The 21,140-nt window shown below is 42.0% G+C and overlaps 1 pseudogene; it reads left to right on the top strand.

The window, feature by feature from the left end:
- Positions 1 to 9,191: 9,191 nt before the first annotated feature.
- On the top strand, positions 9,192 to 9,294 carry LOC114888475 (annotated as a pseudogene).
- Positions 9,295 to 21,140: the final 11,846 nt, after the last annotated feature.

Genomic DNA, 21,140 nt, shown 5'->3' with positions numbered 1-21,140 from the left:
AAACACCCAAAACAGCAAAGTAAGAGAAGCCACTTACAGAGGATAACATATTTTATGAGTCCATTTATATGAAACATTTAGAGTAGGCAAGTCCATAGAGACATAAGATTATTCGTTGCCTAGGGCTGGGAGAGAGGGATAGAGGGATTAGGGGTTGATGGCTAAGCAGTATAGGGTTTCTTTTTGGCTTAATGAAAATTCTAAAGTTGGTTGTAATGATAGAATATACGAAAAGATACGGAATTGTACACTTTATTTTTAAAATTTTCTTAACATCTTTATTGGAGTATAATTGCTTTACAATGCTGTGTTAGGTTCTGCTGTATAACAATCAGCTATATGTATACATGTATCCCCATATCCCCTCCCTCTTGAGCCTCCCTCCCACCCTCCCTATCCCACCCCTCCAGGTGGTCACAAAGCACCGAGCTGATCTCCCTGTGCTATGCAGCTGCTTCCCACTAGCCATCCATTTTACATTTGGTAGTGTATATATGTCCATGACACTCTCTCACTTTGTCCCAGCTTCCCCTTCCCCTTCCCCATGTCCTCAAGTCCATTCTCTACATCTGCATCTTTATTCCTCTCTTGCCCTTATGTTTTTACACTTTAAATGGATGAATTTTATAGTATGTGAGTCATATCTCAACAAAGCTGTTAAAAAATAAATTAAAATAAATTCAAAAAAATACCCCCCCAAAAAAAGATGAGGAAGAAAAAATTTAAGATATTGAGTAGAAGTAATAGGAATGATTGTTTCTTATGAAGCATATACAGCTATTTCTTGATTTTTTTTTCCAGGTTAGCGATCTACCATTGACTTCCTGCTATAAAAGATGAAGATTCCATTTCTTACATACCGCCCCGCCATGCACATGTACACTTTCTCTTCCTCGCCCTCCCATTACAGCTGTACTGTAATTTTTGGTAAGATCAATATTCAGCACTGATGACTCTCAAATTTATATCTCCAACAGAGTTCTTTTTGGAGTCTGGACCGTATCCAAGTGCTTACTAAACGTCTATACGTTAATATCTAGTAGGCATCTCAAACTTAATTTGTTCAAAACTGAGCTCTTGATTCCCCTCCAAAACCTGCTCCTCTCATTGCATTTTCCGTCTCAGTAAACGGCAATACCATTTTCCCAGTTGCTCAAGTCAAGAACCCCGGAGGCATCGCTGACTTCACTTTTACTCCCTCATCCCGTATCTGATCTGTCAGCAAACCCCTGTGGCTCTACCTTCAAAATATACCCAGAATCCAACACCTTCTCACCACTTCCACGGTACACCCATGTCCACCCCCATCCCCACCCAACCCCCCAGGTCCAAGACACAATAGCTCTCCCTTGAATCACTGCAATGGCCTCCCAGTTAGTTTTCCCACTTCTGTCCTTGGTGCCTTGGTCTATTTTCAACAGAGTGTTCCGGTAAAAATAAAGGTCATATCATGCCTCTCCTCGGCTCCAAAGCCTCCAGTGCCTCCCCATTGCACTTCAGGAACATCAGTGGTGCTAAGATTCCTGGACCAGTAAATCCAACTGGCCCCTGGCTCATCTGTTACCCAAGCACACAAGCCTAACTCCTATTATCTCTGGTTTTCTGGAAAGTCTACAAGGTTAAACCTCCACTTAAAATATCAACCACAAAATCAACTCAGCCTTTGCCTGTTACGTTTATAATGATCTCTATAAAGACGTTTTTCACCGTCATAAACAGGAGTCCTTGTCATTGCCCTAGACCAGTTTTCTACCCAGTCTAAATAGCAAATCCAGCTTTGATTTCCACTCATTTTCCTAAACCATCCTCCATATATACAATCCTCTGGTTCCTTACACAAAACATTTGCTGCCTTTTCAGGGTCCTAACTTGAGGAGCAAACAAGACTTTACAGAAAGAGACTGCGGCACATTTACAGGGGCCACCCTTTGGATACCTTAATGCCTGTTTCTTTTTGTTTGCAAATGGCTCTGCCCTTAATTAGCATGATATTGCTGATCCAGTAATTGTTCTATTAACCCACAGTAACCATCTTAATCTGTGAAATGCAAGTATGTTATCTAGGAAGTGGTGTCACCGGAAGGAACTGAGATACAGAATTTCCTTCGTGGGTTAAAAAAGCAGCACTGGAAGGATTTATAGAAAAATTGTCATAAGCTAGTTAGGAAGCATGCTTGTGAAAATAATCTTTTTTGAACCTATTTTTCTCTGATATACTGGAAGAGGATCCTGGCAAAGGCATTACCTTCTGCTGAGGCTATTAGACCCTCCTCCCTTACCTTCCAATGAAGGAGGGTCCGTGGAGGAAACCTGCCTCCCTAGGTCTTTTTTTTTTTTTTTTAATAAATTTATTTATTTATTTTTGACTGCTTTGGGTCTTCATTGCAGTGCACGGGCTTCTCACGATGGTGGCTTCTCTTGTTGCGGACCATGGGCTCTAGGTGCGCAGGCTCAGTAGCTGTGGCGCACGGGCTTAGTTGCCCCGCGGCATGTGGGATCTTCCTGGACCAGGGCTCGAACCCGTGTCCCCTGCATTGGCAGGCGGATTCTTAACCACTGCACCACCAGGGAAGCCCCTCCCTAGGTCTTTTGCTGGTTAAACTACTTCTTGGTCCTGGCCCTAATCCCTACGAGTCTTCATGTATTCATTCAAGCTCCGGAAGATTCAATCCGCTTTCCTTTCCTCTTCGAGTCTTTTACTAAATATCTATCTCTTAGAGTCCTTCCAACACTTACTTCAGCCTCCTCCGCTTCCCTTCTCCTTGCTGTCCACCATTCTCTTATTCACAAATATTTGCTGAACACCTACTACGCTTTTATGTGTTTACATCAGACTCCATCTCTGCCCTGGTGGAAATCACAAGGGGGAGGCAGGCAGATAGTAAACAATCAGACAACCTACATACTCACGAGAAGATGTATGATCTTGTACTTTTCAGTATTTCGGAAGTTCAAATACATCTTAGATGTGATGAGAGAGAGAGAGAAAGATGGAGGAAGAGGAGGTAGGGGTGGGAAGAAGAGAGAAACTTGCCAGTCGCCAAGTTGGAGAACACTGCAATAGAGTCCTATTTTAATACTTTTAGTTTTTGCCTCTGCTACTAGCCTGTATGCTTCTAAATGGTGTGCTGAAGCTGCTCTCTGATGCTGCGTTCCTCCCAAGAGCAGAGCGTGGGGCAAGAGCTTCCATATGGACAGCTTACTTGGGGCCTGATGCCCAGGAACGGGTGTGAGGGGCTGGGCAGAGTGCAGCAGGGAAGGAGGGAGAGCGCTTTCAAGGTGCATCGTGGTTGTCACCACCACGGACCACTGGGGTTCAGTCCTGCTGGGGCCTTCTGAGGAGCCATGTAGAACATGCCTCAGAATTGTCCGCCCATGGATAGAAGGGGGAACATTTTTCCACCAGCTTCATATTTCCACATGCATGAGGGCCGTACTGCATGCTGGGGCAGTGCCAGGTGTGCGGTTCGGCTGAGGCGAGGTGCTGTCATGTTACACTGCTCAAAGCAGGTTGCTGAAGCAGTGGTTGGAGAACGAGGTGGGCTGAGAGGAAAAGGGGGACAGAAAAAATGTCCCGTACAACTGCTATTTTTTTCTTTTTTAAATAAGAGTGTTCACAGCAGCTTTATTCACAATAGGCAAAAACTGGAAATAACCCAAAAGTCCATCTACAGGAGAATGGATAAACAAAATGTAATATATTTGTCCGATGAAATCCTACTCAGCAACAAGAAAGAATGGAGTGCTGATATACAACAACATGGGTGACACAGACATGGCACTAAGCAAAAGAGGTTGAAAACCAAAGAATACACACTATAAGATTCTTCTTATGAAATTACAGAATACGCAAAACTAATCTATGGGTGGGGGACCAGAACAGTGACTGTCTCTGGTGGGGTATATGCGGATTAACTGCAGAAAAGCATGAAAGAACTTTCCAGAATGATAGAAATGGTCCATATCTTGACAAAGGTATGGATTGCATGGGCTTATGCATTCATCAAAATTCATTAACTTGTACATTGAAGATGTATACGTTTCATTATGTATACATTTTACCTAAAAAAAAAAAACTATAAAGAAATATTTAGCTCGTAGATTTACCTCTAACAGTGGTACAGGTGAGTAACGCTACCTTCTGTGTACTCAAGTCTTGAGCAAACGGATAGGATATATTTAGGATAATGAGAGCTCTGTTCTCACTGCTGGAAAAGGGGAATTATAAATAGGAACAGAGGGGAGACCAGAACGTGGCCTGTGGTTTCGGTTTGGAACTAGATGCATCAATATGACCTCATGGGTTTATATGGATAGAGACAGACCTACATATATATGTACACATACACAAGTACACACACATACACACACTTCCTAACTCTGTCTGCTCAGAGGACCTAGAAGCAATGATGCACCAGGAATACTGAGCACATATAGAGCCCAGATCTTGGTTTCTAAATATCACTTTCTACTGAAAGGAACCAGGGCTCTTCGGAGAAATGGCTGATTCCAGTGAAAGCACAAAACGACCCCGACACATCTTCTGCCATTAAATAAGAAAGTGGCTCAAATGCTGATGGGGAGATATCAAAAGAACAGCGGGACCAAGCTGGAGTTCCCAGTGGTTAAATCTGGGGCAATCTGAGCATGGAGATAAATAAGGATTGTGATCAAAGTTAACTGTCACGGAACCCATGACAAACTAAATTGGAAATGCTGCTGCTGAAGTAACAGTAATTAATAAATGAAGCAGGAATGGCAGCAACTGGAGACCATGCCCCGTTCAAGATAGTACTTACTGTTAATGCCTTGATAAATAGCATCTTCTCCCCAAGCTGCAGGAATCCCAGCTATCCAGGTATGCACAAGTGCTGCCCGTGTGCTAAGAGCTTCAAGGCGGCCAGCCAGACTTCTGCCCAGTGCCCCGAGTTAGAATCCTGCGTCAATTCTCACCACTTCTAAACCTAGTACCAGTAACTATAGCACACCTAAGTAGCAGGTATAAGTTCACAAACTCAAGGTGTGCAAAAAAAAAAAAATTCTATCTCTTCATTTTCTTTATATCAAAGTAAATCTTTCAACCCTCTGGCCTGCTAGGCTGGAAGGAAATGGCATTGCCATTGTCATGAGGTCTCTCTCTTCTCTTCCCTGACCCTCAGCGGAAGGCACAAGTTCTATGTGGTGCGGGGAACAGGCAAGGTCACTCTTCTGGGTTTTTCGTCCTCTTTGTTATCTCCATTTTCTAAACCCACCACAGACTCTTGAAGGCTCTGCTTCCTTGGAGCCAGGAACCCTATAGTTAGGGACCAGCCTCCCGTGGCCCTCCGAAATCTCAGCACTTCCACTAGGGACAGCAGAGAACAAAGCCAAGGGCTGGAAGAAATCCCTCCTGCTGCCCTGACTTTGCCTCAAAGATGCTCCTCTGCCCGCTGGTGTCTGCAAAGGAAGAGAGCATTATTTCTCTAATCACTCTGGTTTTAGGAGGATAAAGGTCTGAAGAAAAAGTGTCTTTTGAGTAATTTCGTTTTGGGCACAGTGGCCCCCAACTTCCTCTGAGGCACAGTGTTAATGAGGGAGCACAAAAGCCCTGCCCACCTTGGTGGAACAGGGGAGGAGAAACTGTTAGAAGAGATGCCCCAGTAAATTATCCCGTCACATAGATTATGTGTAAGTGACCCTGGGTTGTTTACAGAATTTTAAAACCTATGACTTGTGTATTAGTCACTCATAAGAATCAAGAGAGGACTTGCATTTTTAGATCACTTTAGGTTCATCGGAGGAACTTTGTGGTCCACTGATCTTTCTTCAGGATCCTGACCTGGTCCAACCTCCCATCCCTGGAAGATGCACATTACAGCATCGTCACAGGGAAGTTGCCAGACACTGCTCAGACATGTCCGAGCACAGGACATAGCTGCCTCCCAGGGCAAATCATGCCCTTTCTGATTTAAAGCAACTTCTGCCTCTTTAACTTCTTTTCACTGATCCATGTTTCACCCTTTGAAGCTGCCCTGAGTTTGTCTAGCTTACTAGCAGTGGTTCCACGGACATAATTTTAAAGTTTTTGCAGAACTTTGAGGAATAATCTGCTCGGGCCTGGAGTGTTAAACTCGTTTAAAACATCTAGATCTTCTCTTAAGTCTGTTCTCCTCTTTAAGGATTTGAAAATTTTCTCATTAAAAAAAAAAAAAAAATACTAGGGCTTCCCTGGTGGTGCAGTGGTTGAGAGTCCGCCTGCTGACGCCAGGGGACGTGGGTTCGTGCCCCTGTCTGGGAGGATCCCACATGCCGCGAAGCGACCATATTGAAATCAAGTAGTTCTCCTTTTTTCTTTCCTTGCTTAACTTTATTCTCTTTATCTAAACAACAGAAGTTCGTAGCTTTTAAAAATAAGGAAAAAAGACAGATCAAGAGAAGTAAAATTACCCATAAACTCAACACTGAGATCTCTCTCTTTTTAACGGATACATATAGGCATAATTATATATTTACCAAGTATCCTACTGGCTGTACTGTTTTGAACTTGCTTTCTCCACTTAGCAATATGTCTTAAAAGGGCCTGTGTTCCCCACGCTAGTCATTTGTCATTATACCCCAGTCTCAAGCTGTGAGTTACCTCTTTGTTATCCTTGTTTCAAATATATCTATTTTTTAAAGCTCCTGAATATTTTGTTCTTTGGGTTCCTGTACCACTTTTTTGCTCCATAATTTTCATTGACTTGATTCTGTATACATCCTTCTATATAAACAATATCATAATCTATAAACAACACCTTATCATCTGTCCCTGTGTGCCACCCATGAACGCCCTGACTTTCTTTAGATATCTTCCCATTTCTTCTTCAAAAAAGAACATCACTTGTAATTGCTTGTTCAGAATTTTGCCGTTGTTAAGCCCTCACCCCTCCTAAGCCAACTAAGCTTTCAGAGTCTCTGGCCTTGGAGTCAGATCTATTCCTTCCCTCTGAACATTTCTGACATCTGCCTTCCTAAAATCTAGGGTACGTAGTCGACGGAGCCCAGAGCTGGGGATCCAGCACAAAGTTGGCCAGGTCCATCCTGACATTTTGAGAACTTGTTGCTCTGTCCATCCCTCCTCCTCAACACACACGTGCACGTGCGCGCGCACACACACACACGCACACACACAGGCTAAGACCCTGCACGCAGCGGTTGATCTATGGACTATGCTTGGCTCCAGGACCATAGTCAGTGGGACTGGGGTGGAGATGTCTGGTTCAAACCAAGCCAGTAGATTCTCTCTCCTGGGCACATGGAACGGGGATACAGGGACTATCAGTCTCTTCCAGGCCCTTGCATGGGAAGTGGTAGGAAGCAGAGCCCGGGGGAGCCACATCTGGCCCAGATGGAGGCAGATGACATAGAACTGGCTTTCCGAGAGAGAAGAACAAAGCAGGCACAGAGAAGGAAGTGGAGATACTACAGCAGACACACTTGTTGCCCCTCCCAGATCCCCTTGTGTTCCTTTTACCAGCTGTGTGTGCCCACTGCCAGCCTCTGCAAGCCTTGTCCCTCACGGCCCTCACTGGTGACTTTCTGAGCATCACCCTTTGTGTCCTGGAGCCACCCCATTCATGGGGCTAGAAGGCCCTGAGTGTTTTCTGTTTCCCTCTATGCCTCCCCTCCCTCCTCTACGATCATCAACTGATCAGTGCGCAAGTACACACGTCCATTTCCATTGCTCGAGGCCCAATTTACACCCCTAAGCTTCCCTTACTAAGTTCCCCCTGGAGCATCTCACTGATACCCGAATTCTTGGCATTTGGGAAAGCCTGATGCAGAACACATGGGAAACCAGGTAGCCAGAGAAATGGAGAGAGTGACCTCGGGCCTGAGAGATGACTAGTCCTGGTTGAGGTCCCCTGTGAGGCCCGAAGCTCTTCCCCTGAGGGTTCAGTGATCTGCTCCTGAATCTTCAACTCACTCTCCTGGTGGGTTAGGCTTGAACCAGCCAATTTCTCTGACCTGTTACCCTGAAGACCTGACTCAGGCACCCAGCATGCCCTCCCTGCTGGCGGTCACTGTGCTCCAGAGTTCCCAAGCTTTAACTTTGATCAATTATTTATTTCCATTGGTCAGCATCTCGAGGTGATATTATCAGTAAGACAAGCTTAGAATTCATCAGAGACTCTGCTTTTACTGGAAAGTGGCTTCCAGAAGAATTTCTAGATCTTTAAGTCACTCAATCACTGCTATTTTTGGCCATGCTTATGCTTGTATATTTATTTCTAGACCTTTATAGGCTACATATACATTATACTTATTTAGTTATATAAAAGAACTAATATTTAATATATGTAAATATTTTATATACATATTTATTATATATGTGTGCCACTCTTGTCCTAGAGCAAAATTTTTCACTATAATGAACAGCTTTAAAAATGTTATTTTAATGGAAAGTTCTTGTCCTTTGCCCTTTTATCCAAAAGTCTATTTATATAAATGCAAAAAAAAAAAAGAAAAGAAGCTCATGTTCCTTATTTGGTGGTTGTGTTTCTTCTACTAGAGCCTGCCTCACAAAGATATTTTTGTTGCTGACACAGAGATTTTGTTTTTTGTTTTGTTTTCTAAGGTTCTTTACTAAAAGCCAGGGACTTTTTTGTACATCAGTTATCAAGTTTCTCCCAGGCCGTGATGGAAAGGAATATTGCTTAACAGACTTTTCTGTCAGTAGATTAGGTGTTTCCACTGTGTTGAGAACACATTATACAATAATTGATAAATACAGAAAATCAGGCTTCACACTGTTCCTTAATGAAATAATGAAGTGGACGTAAAAACCTCGATGATTCCTTATGATGCTCAAAATTGAGATATGGGAAGGAAACGTTAGCCCCACATTGACTTGGAGAAACACAGGACTGGACATTAGTTCCCATTCCTCGTTCAATGCTTTGCTTTTTTCCATCATCTAAAGATGGAAGGCCTTAAAAGGCCTTGTTCTTTTCCAATTTCTCCCCACACTGTTCCTTTGTTTTCAGCTGTCTTTTGTCTCCCTGATCGTTTTCCACCTTTAAACACAGATGAGCAATGCTTAGGGCCTCCAAACATCGCCATCCAGCACTGCCACAGACCCCTGCACTTGATTTGTTGAATGCTGACCGCAAGTCTGGAGGGCCCTTTGCACAGCTCCACACATAGATAGAGTTCAGTAAATGCTGGCTTAGTAGCTGGATCAAAGGAGAGATGGTGTATAGCGATTCCTCAGGAAAGGAAGGACGGACTAGGGTTCCACTCACTTAGTAATCACACATATTACTTCTTTTTTTTTTATATTACTTCTTTTGGATCCCATTTTTAAATCTAAACCTCAGGACCCATGCCTTTCTGGAGGGCTGGGATTTTGTCATAGCCACACGTATAATAAAAGAATAACTGCTAACATTGAATGAGTACTTAATATATGACAGGCATTGTTTAATTGCCACAAAACTGAAAGAAGGAAGTAACACTGAACTACCTCATTAATTAGAATTGTTAGAATTCATCAGAATTATTTCATTAATTCTTATATACTAATGATATATATAACGATACTAATAATATTGATACTACTAATAAATATAAATAAAAACTATATATGCTAATATACTATATATTAAGTATATATGTATGTAGTTTTCACTAACATCTCAGAATCCTGATGCATCTTATAACTGATGGCATTTCACAGTTAGTCTGGACCTGGCAGCAGCAATACGTACTTGTCCTTGCCTGTGTATACACAGACTTGGGTCTTTGCAATTAACATTAGTATTTCAACTGAGTTACATGCCTTGCTGGGACTATGTGAGCACAGAAAAACATGGGAATAGAATTGGAAATGTGCTGCTGGAGAAATGATTGCACACCTACATTTTCTTGCGAAGGCACAACCAAGGGCTTCATGGCCCTGAGAAAGGAAGATTCCCCATAGGCAGATGAAGCTGTGTCATCTTTAGCTCCTGAAATGTGCACAAAAGGACCGCCCGTCACATACTGAGCAATGCAGTAGGAAATGGCAAAGCCATGGCAGGCTGGTGTGACCCATTCACACTCTACACAGGACTATTTTTTTAAGGCAACATGCCGAAGTTTCAATGGCAGTGTTTGCCTTTCTTAGATGCCTTTAATCAATGATCTCTGAGATTTGATTCCAGCTATTATCTCCATTTTACAGATATAAAAACTGAGGATTGAAGAAACTGGGTAATGTGCCCATTTCCCAGTGCTAGGAAATGATAGAGCCAGGATGCAAACCCCAGCCAGTCCGATCCTAGGTCTCACGGTCCTTAATCACAAAACTGCACCACCCTTCACAGCACTTAGCACGGTGTCTGGTAAAATAAATGTTTGTCGGTACAAACCAAACTGTTTAAAGAGGGTTTATTCTTGGTGAGAAAGATAATCAAATATGTAGAGAATGTCTCTAAACATGGGAACATCATCATTCTGGTGGAAGAAAAACTCAGAGCATAGTTGCATCCAAAGCTGTGAGCCCAGGGATGAATGGGGCTCCTCAGAGGATCGCGATCTCCACATGGTCTCCCGTCCAGATCACTGAGTGGGGAGCACCAGGGTCATGAGCCATGTGTCATGGGCCGGGGTCCATGGGCAGCAGCATGCTTGTGAACCTCTGGTCTGGAGTTTGTAGGAGCCGGCCCCCAAGAGGCTAACTTCAACCTATCAACTGAATTATTTCTGATTTTGAAACTCAAAAGTTTTATTTTAAACTTAATTGTTTTCTGATTACTAAAGTAACTCATGCCCAGAGAAAGACAAATATCATATGATATCGCATATATGTGGAATCTAAAAAAATGGTACAAATGAATCTATTTACAAAACAGAAATAGAGTCACAGATGTAGAAAACAAACTTACAGTTACCAAGGGGGAAAGGGGGAAGGGATAAATTGGGAGATTGGGATTGACATATATACACACTACTTTCTATAAAATAGAAAATTAGGGCTTCCCTGGTGGCGCAGTGGTTAAGAATCCGCCTGCCAAGCTTCCCTGGTGGCGCAGTGGTTGAGAGTCCGCCTGCCGATGCAGGGGACACGGGTTCGTGACCCCGTCCGGGAAGATCCCACATGCTGCGGAGTGGCTGGGCCCGTGAGCCATGGCCGCTGAGCCTGCACGTCCGGAGCCTGTGCTCCGCAACGGGAGAGGACACAACAGTGAGAGGCCCGTGTACCGCAAAAAAAAAAAAGAATCCGCCTGCCAATGCAGGGGACACGGGTTCGAGCCCTGGTCCGGGAAGATCCCACATGCCGAGGAGCAACAAAGCCTGTGCGCCACAACTACTGAGCCTGAGCTCTAGAGTCCACAAGCCACAACTACTGAGCCCACATGCCACAACTACTGAAGCCTGCGCGCCTAGAGCCCGTGCTCCGCAACAAAAGAAGCCATGACAATGAGAAACCCGCGCGCCGCAACCAGAGAAAGCCGGCACATAGCAACGAAGACCCAACACAGGCAATAAATAAATAAATACATTTATATATTAAAAAAATGGGTAACTAACAAGAACCTACTGTATAGCACAGGGGAATCTACTCAATACTCTGTAATGACCTATCTGGGAATAGAATCTAAAACAGAGTGGATATATGTGTATGTATAACTGATTCACTTTGCTGTATAGCAGAAACTAACACAACATTGTAAATCAATTATACGCCAATAAAAATTAATTTAAAAATGGAGATATTAATTCCTACTACGTGGAACTGTTGCAAGTATTAAATGAGATCTAATATCTGTAAGAAAAAAAATAAAGTAACTCTTGCCCCCCAAATTAAAAAATTCATAAGAAAATCGTGGCCACTGTGAACACTCTGGTATACATACGTTTTCAAGTTTTGAATCAGGTGGCTTTGCAATGTTTTCTGTGGACTTAGTATATTTCATAAATACCTTCCCAGACACTAAACATCTAGAATATAGTTTTCCCTCATGCAAATATGGTCTTCTGGAAACACTTAAAACCTGTATAAAGTGGAAAAGTCCTTGAGATAAGGTTTACTGTATACAGAGTAAGCCCTAAATTGATAATGAGATTTCCTCAGAGAGAATTTAAATGTAGCTGGTTTTTAAAAATGAAATGATGGGAAACTGTTTTCTCAGTGTCCCCTTGAGACTCTCCTTTCCTGGCCCTTCCCAAACTTCCCAAATCAAATGCTTCTTTTTTATATTTAACTATCTGAAATATGATGTATTTGTTTCGTAGGGCTGAGGTAACAAAGTGCCACAAACTGGGTGGCTTCACACCACAGGAGTTTATTCTCTCACAGTCCTTGAGGCTGAAAGTCCAAACTTCAAGGTGTTGGCAGGGCTACGTTCTCTCTGAAGGCTCCAGAGGAGGACTCTTCCTTGCCTCTTCCAGCTTCTGACAGCTGCCAGAAATCCATGGCGACCCTTGCCTTGTAAAGGCATCACTCCAATGCCCGCCTCCATCTTCACATGGCCATCTGCCATGTGTCCTCCTCCTTTGAAGGTCACCAGTCATATTGGATTAGGGGCCCCACCCTACTTCAGTATGACTTCATCCTTTTTTTTTTCTTTTATTATTGTTACTTCTTATTGTGGTTAATCTATACATAACAAAAATTTACCATTTTAACCAGTTTTAGGTGTACAATTAAATAGCATTAGGTACACTTACATTGTCGTACAATCTGCATTATCTATTTCCAGAACTATTTCACCATCCCAGGCTGAAGCTCTGTCCCCGTTAAACAGTAACTTCCCAGTCTCCCTCCTCTCAACCCCTGGTAACATCTCTTCTACTTTCTGTCTCTATGAATTTGCATGTTTTGGGTGCTTCCTATAAGTAGAGCCATATAGTATTTGTCTGGCTTATTTCACTTGGCATAATGTTTTCGAGGTTCATTCATGTTGTAGCATGTATCAGAATCTCATTCCTTTCTAAGGTTGTATAATAATCTATTGTATGTACATACCATATTTTGTTCAACCATTCATCTGATGATAGACATTTGGGTTGTTTCCATCTTTTGGCTATTGTGAATCATGTTGTTAGGAATACTGGTGCTCAAGTATCTGTTTGAGTCTCTGCTTTCAATTCTTTTGGGTATATTCCTAGAAGTGAAATTGCTGAATCACACGCTAATTCCACATTTAATTTTGGAGGAACCACCAAACTGTTTTCCACAGTGGCTACACAATTTTACATTCCCACCAGCAGTGCACAAGGGCTCCAATTTCTCAACAATTTCATCAACACTTGTTATTTTCCATATTCTCCGTAATAGGATACTCACATCCTAATAAACGTATGACAAGTATGACCTCATCTTAACTTTACATTTGCACAGATCCTATTTCCCAGTAAGGTCACATTCCAAGGTTCCAGGAAAGACACGAATTTGGGGTATGTGTGTACTCTATTCAACCCTGTACATGTGGTAAAGAGGATTTCCCATATGCAGAGTGGGATTAAAGATTACAATTCCCAGAAATCAAACTTACTAAAGATAGGCTGTGATATATAACTTCGAGTTCGAATGAGGAATGATGGAGGTTAAATGAAGGAAATAAAAACTAATGTTTCCCTCGTCTTAGTGGCTGAATTGCTGCCCACTGCAGGAGAAAACAGTGTTAAATAAACTGAACTGATAAATGGATTTTTATTTTGTATGCAATATATCATGGGTTTAAAATAGTAAATGACAAAACCATTCTGAAAAAAATAATTTAGCAGATGGAAGCCAAGAGAAAGGCATTGATAGGCTAATGATCTCTTTTAATCTATAAAGTGTGTTTCTGGACGTGAGGTAACTTTAAACGCATAGCAAGAAGATGCTAATTGCCCCACCAGAGACTTTGTGTACACAACCCCTTCAGTGACACTTGATGGGGGTACAGAACTGGGATGCCGCCTTTAGTGGACCTTGAGAAATTTCATCCCTTGGACGTGTGCTCTCACAGTTTACCTTGCAGAGATTACAGATGACTTTGGTTGGATCAACGTCACTGAAGAGAGAGAGAATGCACGTTTGAGATGTTGCACGTGACAAGTGGAAGCATTCCTTATTAGTTCAGGGGGACTATGTGGCCTCTTCTACCTCTTTTCCTATCTGTTGTTAACTCCTGGTGGGTAAATTTTTTTTAATACTAAAATAGTTCATCAAAATCCATAAAAAGTAAATACAATTGTCTAGTTCTAAGAGTGGAGAAATATATTCGAGTGGATTAATCAATAATGAGTGAATTAATAGGTGAATAATTAGGTAGTTAATTAGGGGCTAGGATTCTGGAATGACTGGTTGACTTTAGTCACACCCTCAGGCTCAAATCCAGTGCCCTGATCTGACACTGACCAATGGAGATAATCATGACTACTTTCCTAACCCCATACGGCATTTGGGGGAATTAAATAAAGTGACATTCTTGAGGGTTGAATCTCAGGTCCCGCTCATTCTACATCCACTGCCAGGCGCCAGCCACCTGCTCACAGGCCTTCGATGGGTATTTGCAGGTAGCTGTCTCTAGCCCAGACTTCTATGCTGAATTCAGACCCTAATCTCCAGCTGCCCACCAACCACCTTCACTTGGCACCTAACCCCCGGCACTCACTATGTTCAGAACTGAACTCACCATCTTTCCCTATCAACCTTAGCTTCTGTCTCAGGGAATAGTAACAATAGCCCACCCACATGGCTGCTCCATGGGGAACCTGGGAGGCGCCCTTGCCTCTGCTCTGTTGCCTACCATACACCATCAGCCACTCACCAAACTCTTTTTCTTTTTTTTTTTTGCGGTACGCGGGCCTCTCACTGTTGTGGCCTTTCCCGTTGCGGAGCACAGGCTCCGGACGCGCAGGCTCAGCGGCCATGGCTCACGGGCCCAGCCACTCCACAGCATGTGGGATCTTCCCGGACCGGGGCACGAACCCGTGTCCCCTGCATCGGCAGGCGGACTCTCAACCACTGTGCCACCAGGGAAGCCCTCACTCACCAAACTCTTGATCGAGATTCTCTTCTTGACCAAACTCTACCCAGGCTCCTCTGAGCCCTTTTCTTGGCCAGGCCTCAACCTTGGCCCAGGGAGACTTGGTCAAACACTAGCATGGTTTCTAACATCTCAAGTTCGTATCCCTGGGATGACCCTAACCCCCCCCCCCCCCTTAAAGTGCCTGCCTGAGAAAACTCAAGGCTGCCCAAAGAAGCGACTGTTCCAGCCAGCGCCTGAAGATAGGGGTCCCTTCTCCCAGCCTCTGTGAGAGGCAAGGAGCCTAACTTAGCAAACCCGGATGGATTCCCGTGGACCCACCCCTTTTCCTGTTTTTTGTAATGTTTCACTTCCCTGACTCTTCTCAAGCCCCTGCCATCTCCACCCCATTCTCCTTTTAAAACACCCAGTCACCTCTGCACGGATCAGAATGAAGCCCAGAACTTTCCCCTACTGCCAGTAGTTTCTGAATAAGGTCTATTTTCACCACTTTAACTAATGTCCAGCTGCGTTTCTCTTTAACACTTTCTCAGTTCCTCTCAGCATCTCTTAGTTCCATCCATGTTTTTCCATCCCTTCGATTCAGTTCTGGCCACCATCGCCTCTCCCTGGATTGCTGTGGCGGCCTCCTGGAGACCTCCTGGCTCCCAGCCTCGCCTCATCCAACCCCCTTTCTGCACAGAGCACGTTTTATCAGCGCCCCCTCCAACACCCCTACTCAAAGCCCTCAAAGATGGCTTCCCTCAGGACACCATTCAAACTCTCTGAAATTGGCCACACAGTAAGGTAGCCCACTGACAACGAAATGAGCAAACTCATGGAGTTCAGCTGGGATGCAGAATCCTTTGGGACAGGATATCCTGCCCTTTTCCTTCCTGTCTGTGAGGGGGATTCCGACTTTGCCCCCTGTCCCTTCTCCAAGAAAACAGACTCGGAGAACTTAAAAGACCAGCCCTAAGTCCCCCAGTCAGTGTAAAGAAGACACAAATCCAAGACTTCTACACCCAAAACAAGTCCTTTTCTTCCACTCTGTCGCACTCACCAGCTCCCCTTTCTAGGATGCACGTTCTGCTTCTTTTGTATAAATTTCACCAACTCTACTTCCTTCTGCATTTTTACCTTTTGTGCGCAAGGGAAGTGCTTCTTCTTCTTCTGTTTTCCTGTCACAGCTTTCCCATCCTCTTCTGCCTGTTCTGTGTCCAACAGAGTGAATGGATGATTTATCACTGAAAATTTATCTTCTTATTTGTTTTTGCTTTTGCGGTACACGGGCCTATCACTGTTGTGGCCTCTCCCGTTGTGGAGCACAGGCTCCGGACGCACAGGCTCAGTGGCCATGGCTCACAGGCCCAGCTGCTCCGCGGCACGTGGGATCTTCCTGGACCGGGGCACGAACCCACGTCCCCTGCATCGGCAGGCGGACTCTCAACCACTGCGCCACCAGGGAAGCCCTATCTTCTTATTTGAAAATACAATTGTTAACTTATTTTTTCAAACAAGTAATTTACACAAATGGCTCCCAAACGAACCAGACAGTAAGATATAGAGTGAAAATTTTGTTTCTGCTGTTACTCTCCATCTTTCTGATCCCTCCGCTCTCTTTCCCACCAATAAGCACTTCCAGTATTTTCTTGTTTATTTTTCCAGAGTTTCTCTATGCAGTACAAGTACCAATTTCCATGCTTACACCCCTCACCTTTTATACAGAATGCACACACATGACACGCCATTCTGCACCTTGCTTTTTTCACTTAACAATAACATATATTGGAAATCATCTGTTATCAGGGCATAGAAAGTTCCCTCATTCTTTTTTATAACTGCAGAGCAGTTCAATAAATGGATATATTCCATGATTTATTCACTTTGTCCCCTAGTGATGGAATTCGGCTAGTTTCCATTTTTGGCTATTATAAAAAATGCTGCAAGGAATAACCTTGAATATGCTGCATTTCTCCCGAATAAACTGTTGAGTCAAAGGAAATATTTGATAGATACCATGAAATTTTCTAATGTACGTTACCTCCAGCAATGAATGAGAGTGCCTGGCCAGCAATTTTTGTTGAACTTTGACATTTTTGTCAATCCTATAGATAAAGATAAAGATAAAAGTAGTTTTAATATGCATTTTTAAAAAATAAATTTATATATTCATTTAGTTTTTGGCTGCATTGGGTCTTCACTGCTGTGCGTGGGCTTTCTCTAGTTGTGGTGAGGGAGGGCTACTATTTGTTGTGGTATGTGGGCTTCTCATTGTGGTGGCTTCTCTTTGTTGTGGAAACAAACACAACATGGGCTGCGGTAGTTGTGGCATGCGGGCTCAGTAGTTGTGGCTCATGGGCTTAGATGCTCTGCGGCATGTGGGATCTTCCCGGACCAGGGCTTGAACCTGTGTCCCCTGCATTGGCAGGCAGATTCTTAACCACTGTGCCACCAGGGAAGTCCCTTAATTTTGCTTATGTGTAAGGGGGACCATCTATTCATATTTTTAAAGTTATTTGTATTTATTTTAATGTTAACTGTCTGTTCATATTTTTGCCCTTTCAGGAATAGTGTGTTTTGGTCTTGTTATTGATACCTAAGAGCTTTTGATATATTAGGGTGACTAGTGCTTTGTTTGTGATATGAGTCATGTAAATATTTTTTGTAACTTTGTCATCTGTCTTTTGAATTTGCCTATGATGGCTTTGGCCATGCGAAAGGTGATTTTCTTTTTTAAAATTAACATAAAGTACAATTGACCTTTCTTATTTGGTGTACAGTTCTACACATAGATTCATAGAACCACCACCACAGTCAAGATACGAACAGTTCCATTACTCCACAAATGCCCTGGTGCCATCTATATGTGTAGCCATGCTCTCCTCAACCCTAGAAACCACTGATATGTTCTCCTTTCACTATAGTTTTTTCTTTCCAAGAATATTTTATAAATGGAATCATTCAGTATATAGTGGGTCTCAGCATGATGCCTTTGAGATTCATCCAAGTTGTGGTTATATCCTTAGCTTGTTCCTTTTTACTGCTAAGTCCATTGTATGGATGTACCACAGTTGGTTTATCCATTCACCAAGGGCATTTAGATAGTTTCCAGTTTTTGACAGTTATGAATAAAGCTATATAAACATTCATGTAAGGTTTTTGTGTGAACGTATCATAAATACCTAGGAGTGGGGTTTCTGGGTTGTATGTTTGACTTTACAGGAAGCTGCAAATTGTTTTCCAGAGTGGCTGCATTGTTTTTCATTCCCAACAGCAAAGTTGCTTCCCCTCTTCCTCAGCAATTGGTGTTGATAGTATTTTTTTGTTTGTTTTTTGTTTGGCCATGCCACGTGGCTTGCAGGATCTTAGTTCCCCGACCAGGGATCTAACTCATGCCCCATGCAGTGGGGACCACCCAGGGAATTCTACATAGTATTTTTTATTTCAGCCATTATAATAGGTATGTAGTGGTATCTCATTGCAGTTTGAATTTGCATTTCCCTAACGGTTTGATATTAAACATATTTTCATGTGCTTATTTCCTGATGTCCTCTTGCGTGAAGTGTCTGTTCCAATCTGTTGCCCATTTTTTAATTAGGTTGTTGTTTTCTGCCTGTCCAGTTTAGAGAGCTCTTCATATATTCTACATATAATCCATTGGTGGATATGTGATTTGAAAATATTTTGCCTCAGTGTGTAGCTTGTCTTCTCATTCTCTTAACAGTGTCTTTGCAGACCAAAATTCTCTGTGTTTTATATAAAATTGTATAATTTTGATGAGGTCTAATTAATCATTTTTTCTTTTGTTTATCATGCTTTTGGCATCCTGCCTAAGAACACTGCTTGAGTTTATGTAGTTCATGAAGATTTTCTCCTACGATTTCTCATTTTACATTTAGATCTATGATCCATTCTGAGTTAATTTTTATAAAAGGTGTGAGATTTAGATCCAGGCCCATTTTGTGTGTGTGTTGATGTTCAATCGCTCCAACACTATTCATTGAAATGGCTATTCTTTCTCCACTGACTTGCCTTGAATCTTTCTCAAAAATCAATTGGCCATATTTATTTGGCTCTATTTCTAGCCTCTCTGTTCTGGTCCATTGATCAATATGCCTAACGCTTGCCATACCACACTGTCTTTTTTTTTTTTTTTTTGGCCATGCCACGCGTCTTGCGGGATCTTAGTTTCCCAACCAGGGATTGAACTTGGGCACTCAGGAGTGAAAACACGGAGTCCTAACCACTGGACCACCATACCACACTGTCTTGATTACTGTAGCTTTATAGTAAGTTTTAAAAATGAGAGGTATGATTCCTCTGAACTTTTCTTTTTCAAAACCATTTTGACCATTCTTATTCCTTCGCCTCTCCATATGTATTTTAGAATCAGCTTGCCTATATCTAGAAAAAAATCCTGCTGGGATCTTGATTAGAGTTATGTTAAATCTGTAGGTCAATTTGGGGAGAAATGACATTTTAATTATGTTGAGTCTTCCAGTCTATGAACTCTCCATTAATTTAGATCTCCTTTCATTGCTTTCAGCATTCAAGTTTTGTAGTTTTCTGCATACAGATGCTGTACATATTTTGTAGATTTTTCATTTCATTTTGGGTAAGCTATTGTAAATAGCGTGTGTGTGTATGTGTGTATTTTTAAAATTTCAGTACATGTTTTATTGCTCGTATGTAGAGATGATTGATTTTTATGTTGACCTTTTATTCCACAACCTATTAAACTCACTTATTATATCCAGGAGGCTTTTTTTGTTTCCTTGGGATTTTCAATGTAGACAATCATCTCATCTGTGCAGAGAAACTATTTGAATCCCTTCCCAATCTGTGTGCCCTTCCTTTCTACATTTTGCCTTATTGCACTGGCCAAGGCTTCCAGCGAGATGTTAAATAAGATGCAGAAGCTTTTGTGGGTTTTGTTTGTTTTATTGTCTGAGGCTGCATTTATCAGTCTTCTATGAAATTTGGATTTTGATTAATGATAAAAAGACTTTCCACTGAAATTATTTTATACCTCTCTTTTTTCATGCTTTTTGGAAGAAAGATGGCAGGGCAGCTGTGAGGACTAGATAATAGAGAAAAAGAGATTTAAAGAGGCATTTTTGTGGTCTATGTATTTCTTTTCATGATGTCTGAGAACTGCAATAAAAGAACTTGAGTTATTTTGAAATTAATTTTTTATTGATTAACTCTTACATTTGATCACACACTACTCTTGAGACTGGACCATGTGGGTGAGAGTTCTTTAAGTGTCATATTACCAAGGATATCAAAAGCATCCACACTCAATTTTAACACGAGTCTGTTTACACTGATGCAAAGTGAGATAAAATTCCAGTGGCCTGATAAATTTAAGTAAGATTTCAAGAATGAGCAATAAACATATGAAAAAGATTCTCATTCTTAGTAGACATCATGAATGCAAATTAAAGCTCTAATGTGACACTATTATAAACTCAGTGCAATGGCTAAAATGGAAAAAGACAAAAATATATGAGGATTAGTCAGAATATGGAACAATCATAATGTTCATTCATACACTGCTGTTGGACGTGTAAACTGGTACAATCACTTTGGAAAATTTGTAATATTTACTAACTGCTGCTGTGCATCTCCCCTGACCCACCAATTATAGTCTTAGGTAGATGTCCAAGATAAATGCACACGTATGTTTGATAAAAGATATGTACAAGAATATTCATAGTAGCACTACTAGAATAGTTCCAAATCGGAAGCTATCCAACTCTCCATCAACAGTAGAAGGAACAAAGAAATTATGGCATATTCACACTGTTGTATACAAAACTATATTCATTGTGAATGAATCAACTTTAACTTCATACAGTAATGGGCTTGAATCTCACAAACTTAATGTCAAGTGAAAGAAGCCAGATCCCAAAGAATACATACTGTGTGAGTCTATTTATATAAAGTTCAAAAATAAGCAAAACCGACTAATGGTGGTAGGAATCTAGATAGTAGATACCCTTGAGGGGGATAAAAAGGGGGCTGAGAGGGCTTCTGGAATCCTGATAATGTTTTGTTTCTTGACGTGAGTGCTATTACATGGTTATGTTCAGTTTGTGAAAACTTACGAATTGTACAGTTATGATCTGTACATGTTCCTGTCTGTATTTATCACAGTTTTTAAAAATTCAGTGT

Source organism: Monodon monoceros, unplaced genomic scaffold (genome assembly GCF_005190385.1).
Source record: "Monodon monoceros isolate NGI ecotype Baffin Bay Population unplaced genomic scaffold, NGI_Narwhal_1 Super_Scaffold_8, whole genome shotgun sequence".
Classification (NCBI taxonomy): domain Eukaryota; kingdom Metazoa; phylum Chordata; class Mammalia; order Artiodactyla; family Monodontidae; genus Monodon; species Monodon monoceros.
The sequence above is the reverse complement of the archived record's forward strand: the minus strand, read 5'-3'. Positions and strand labels throughout refer to the sequence as shown.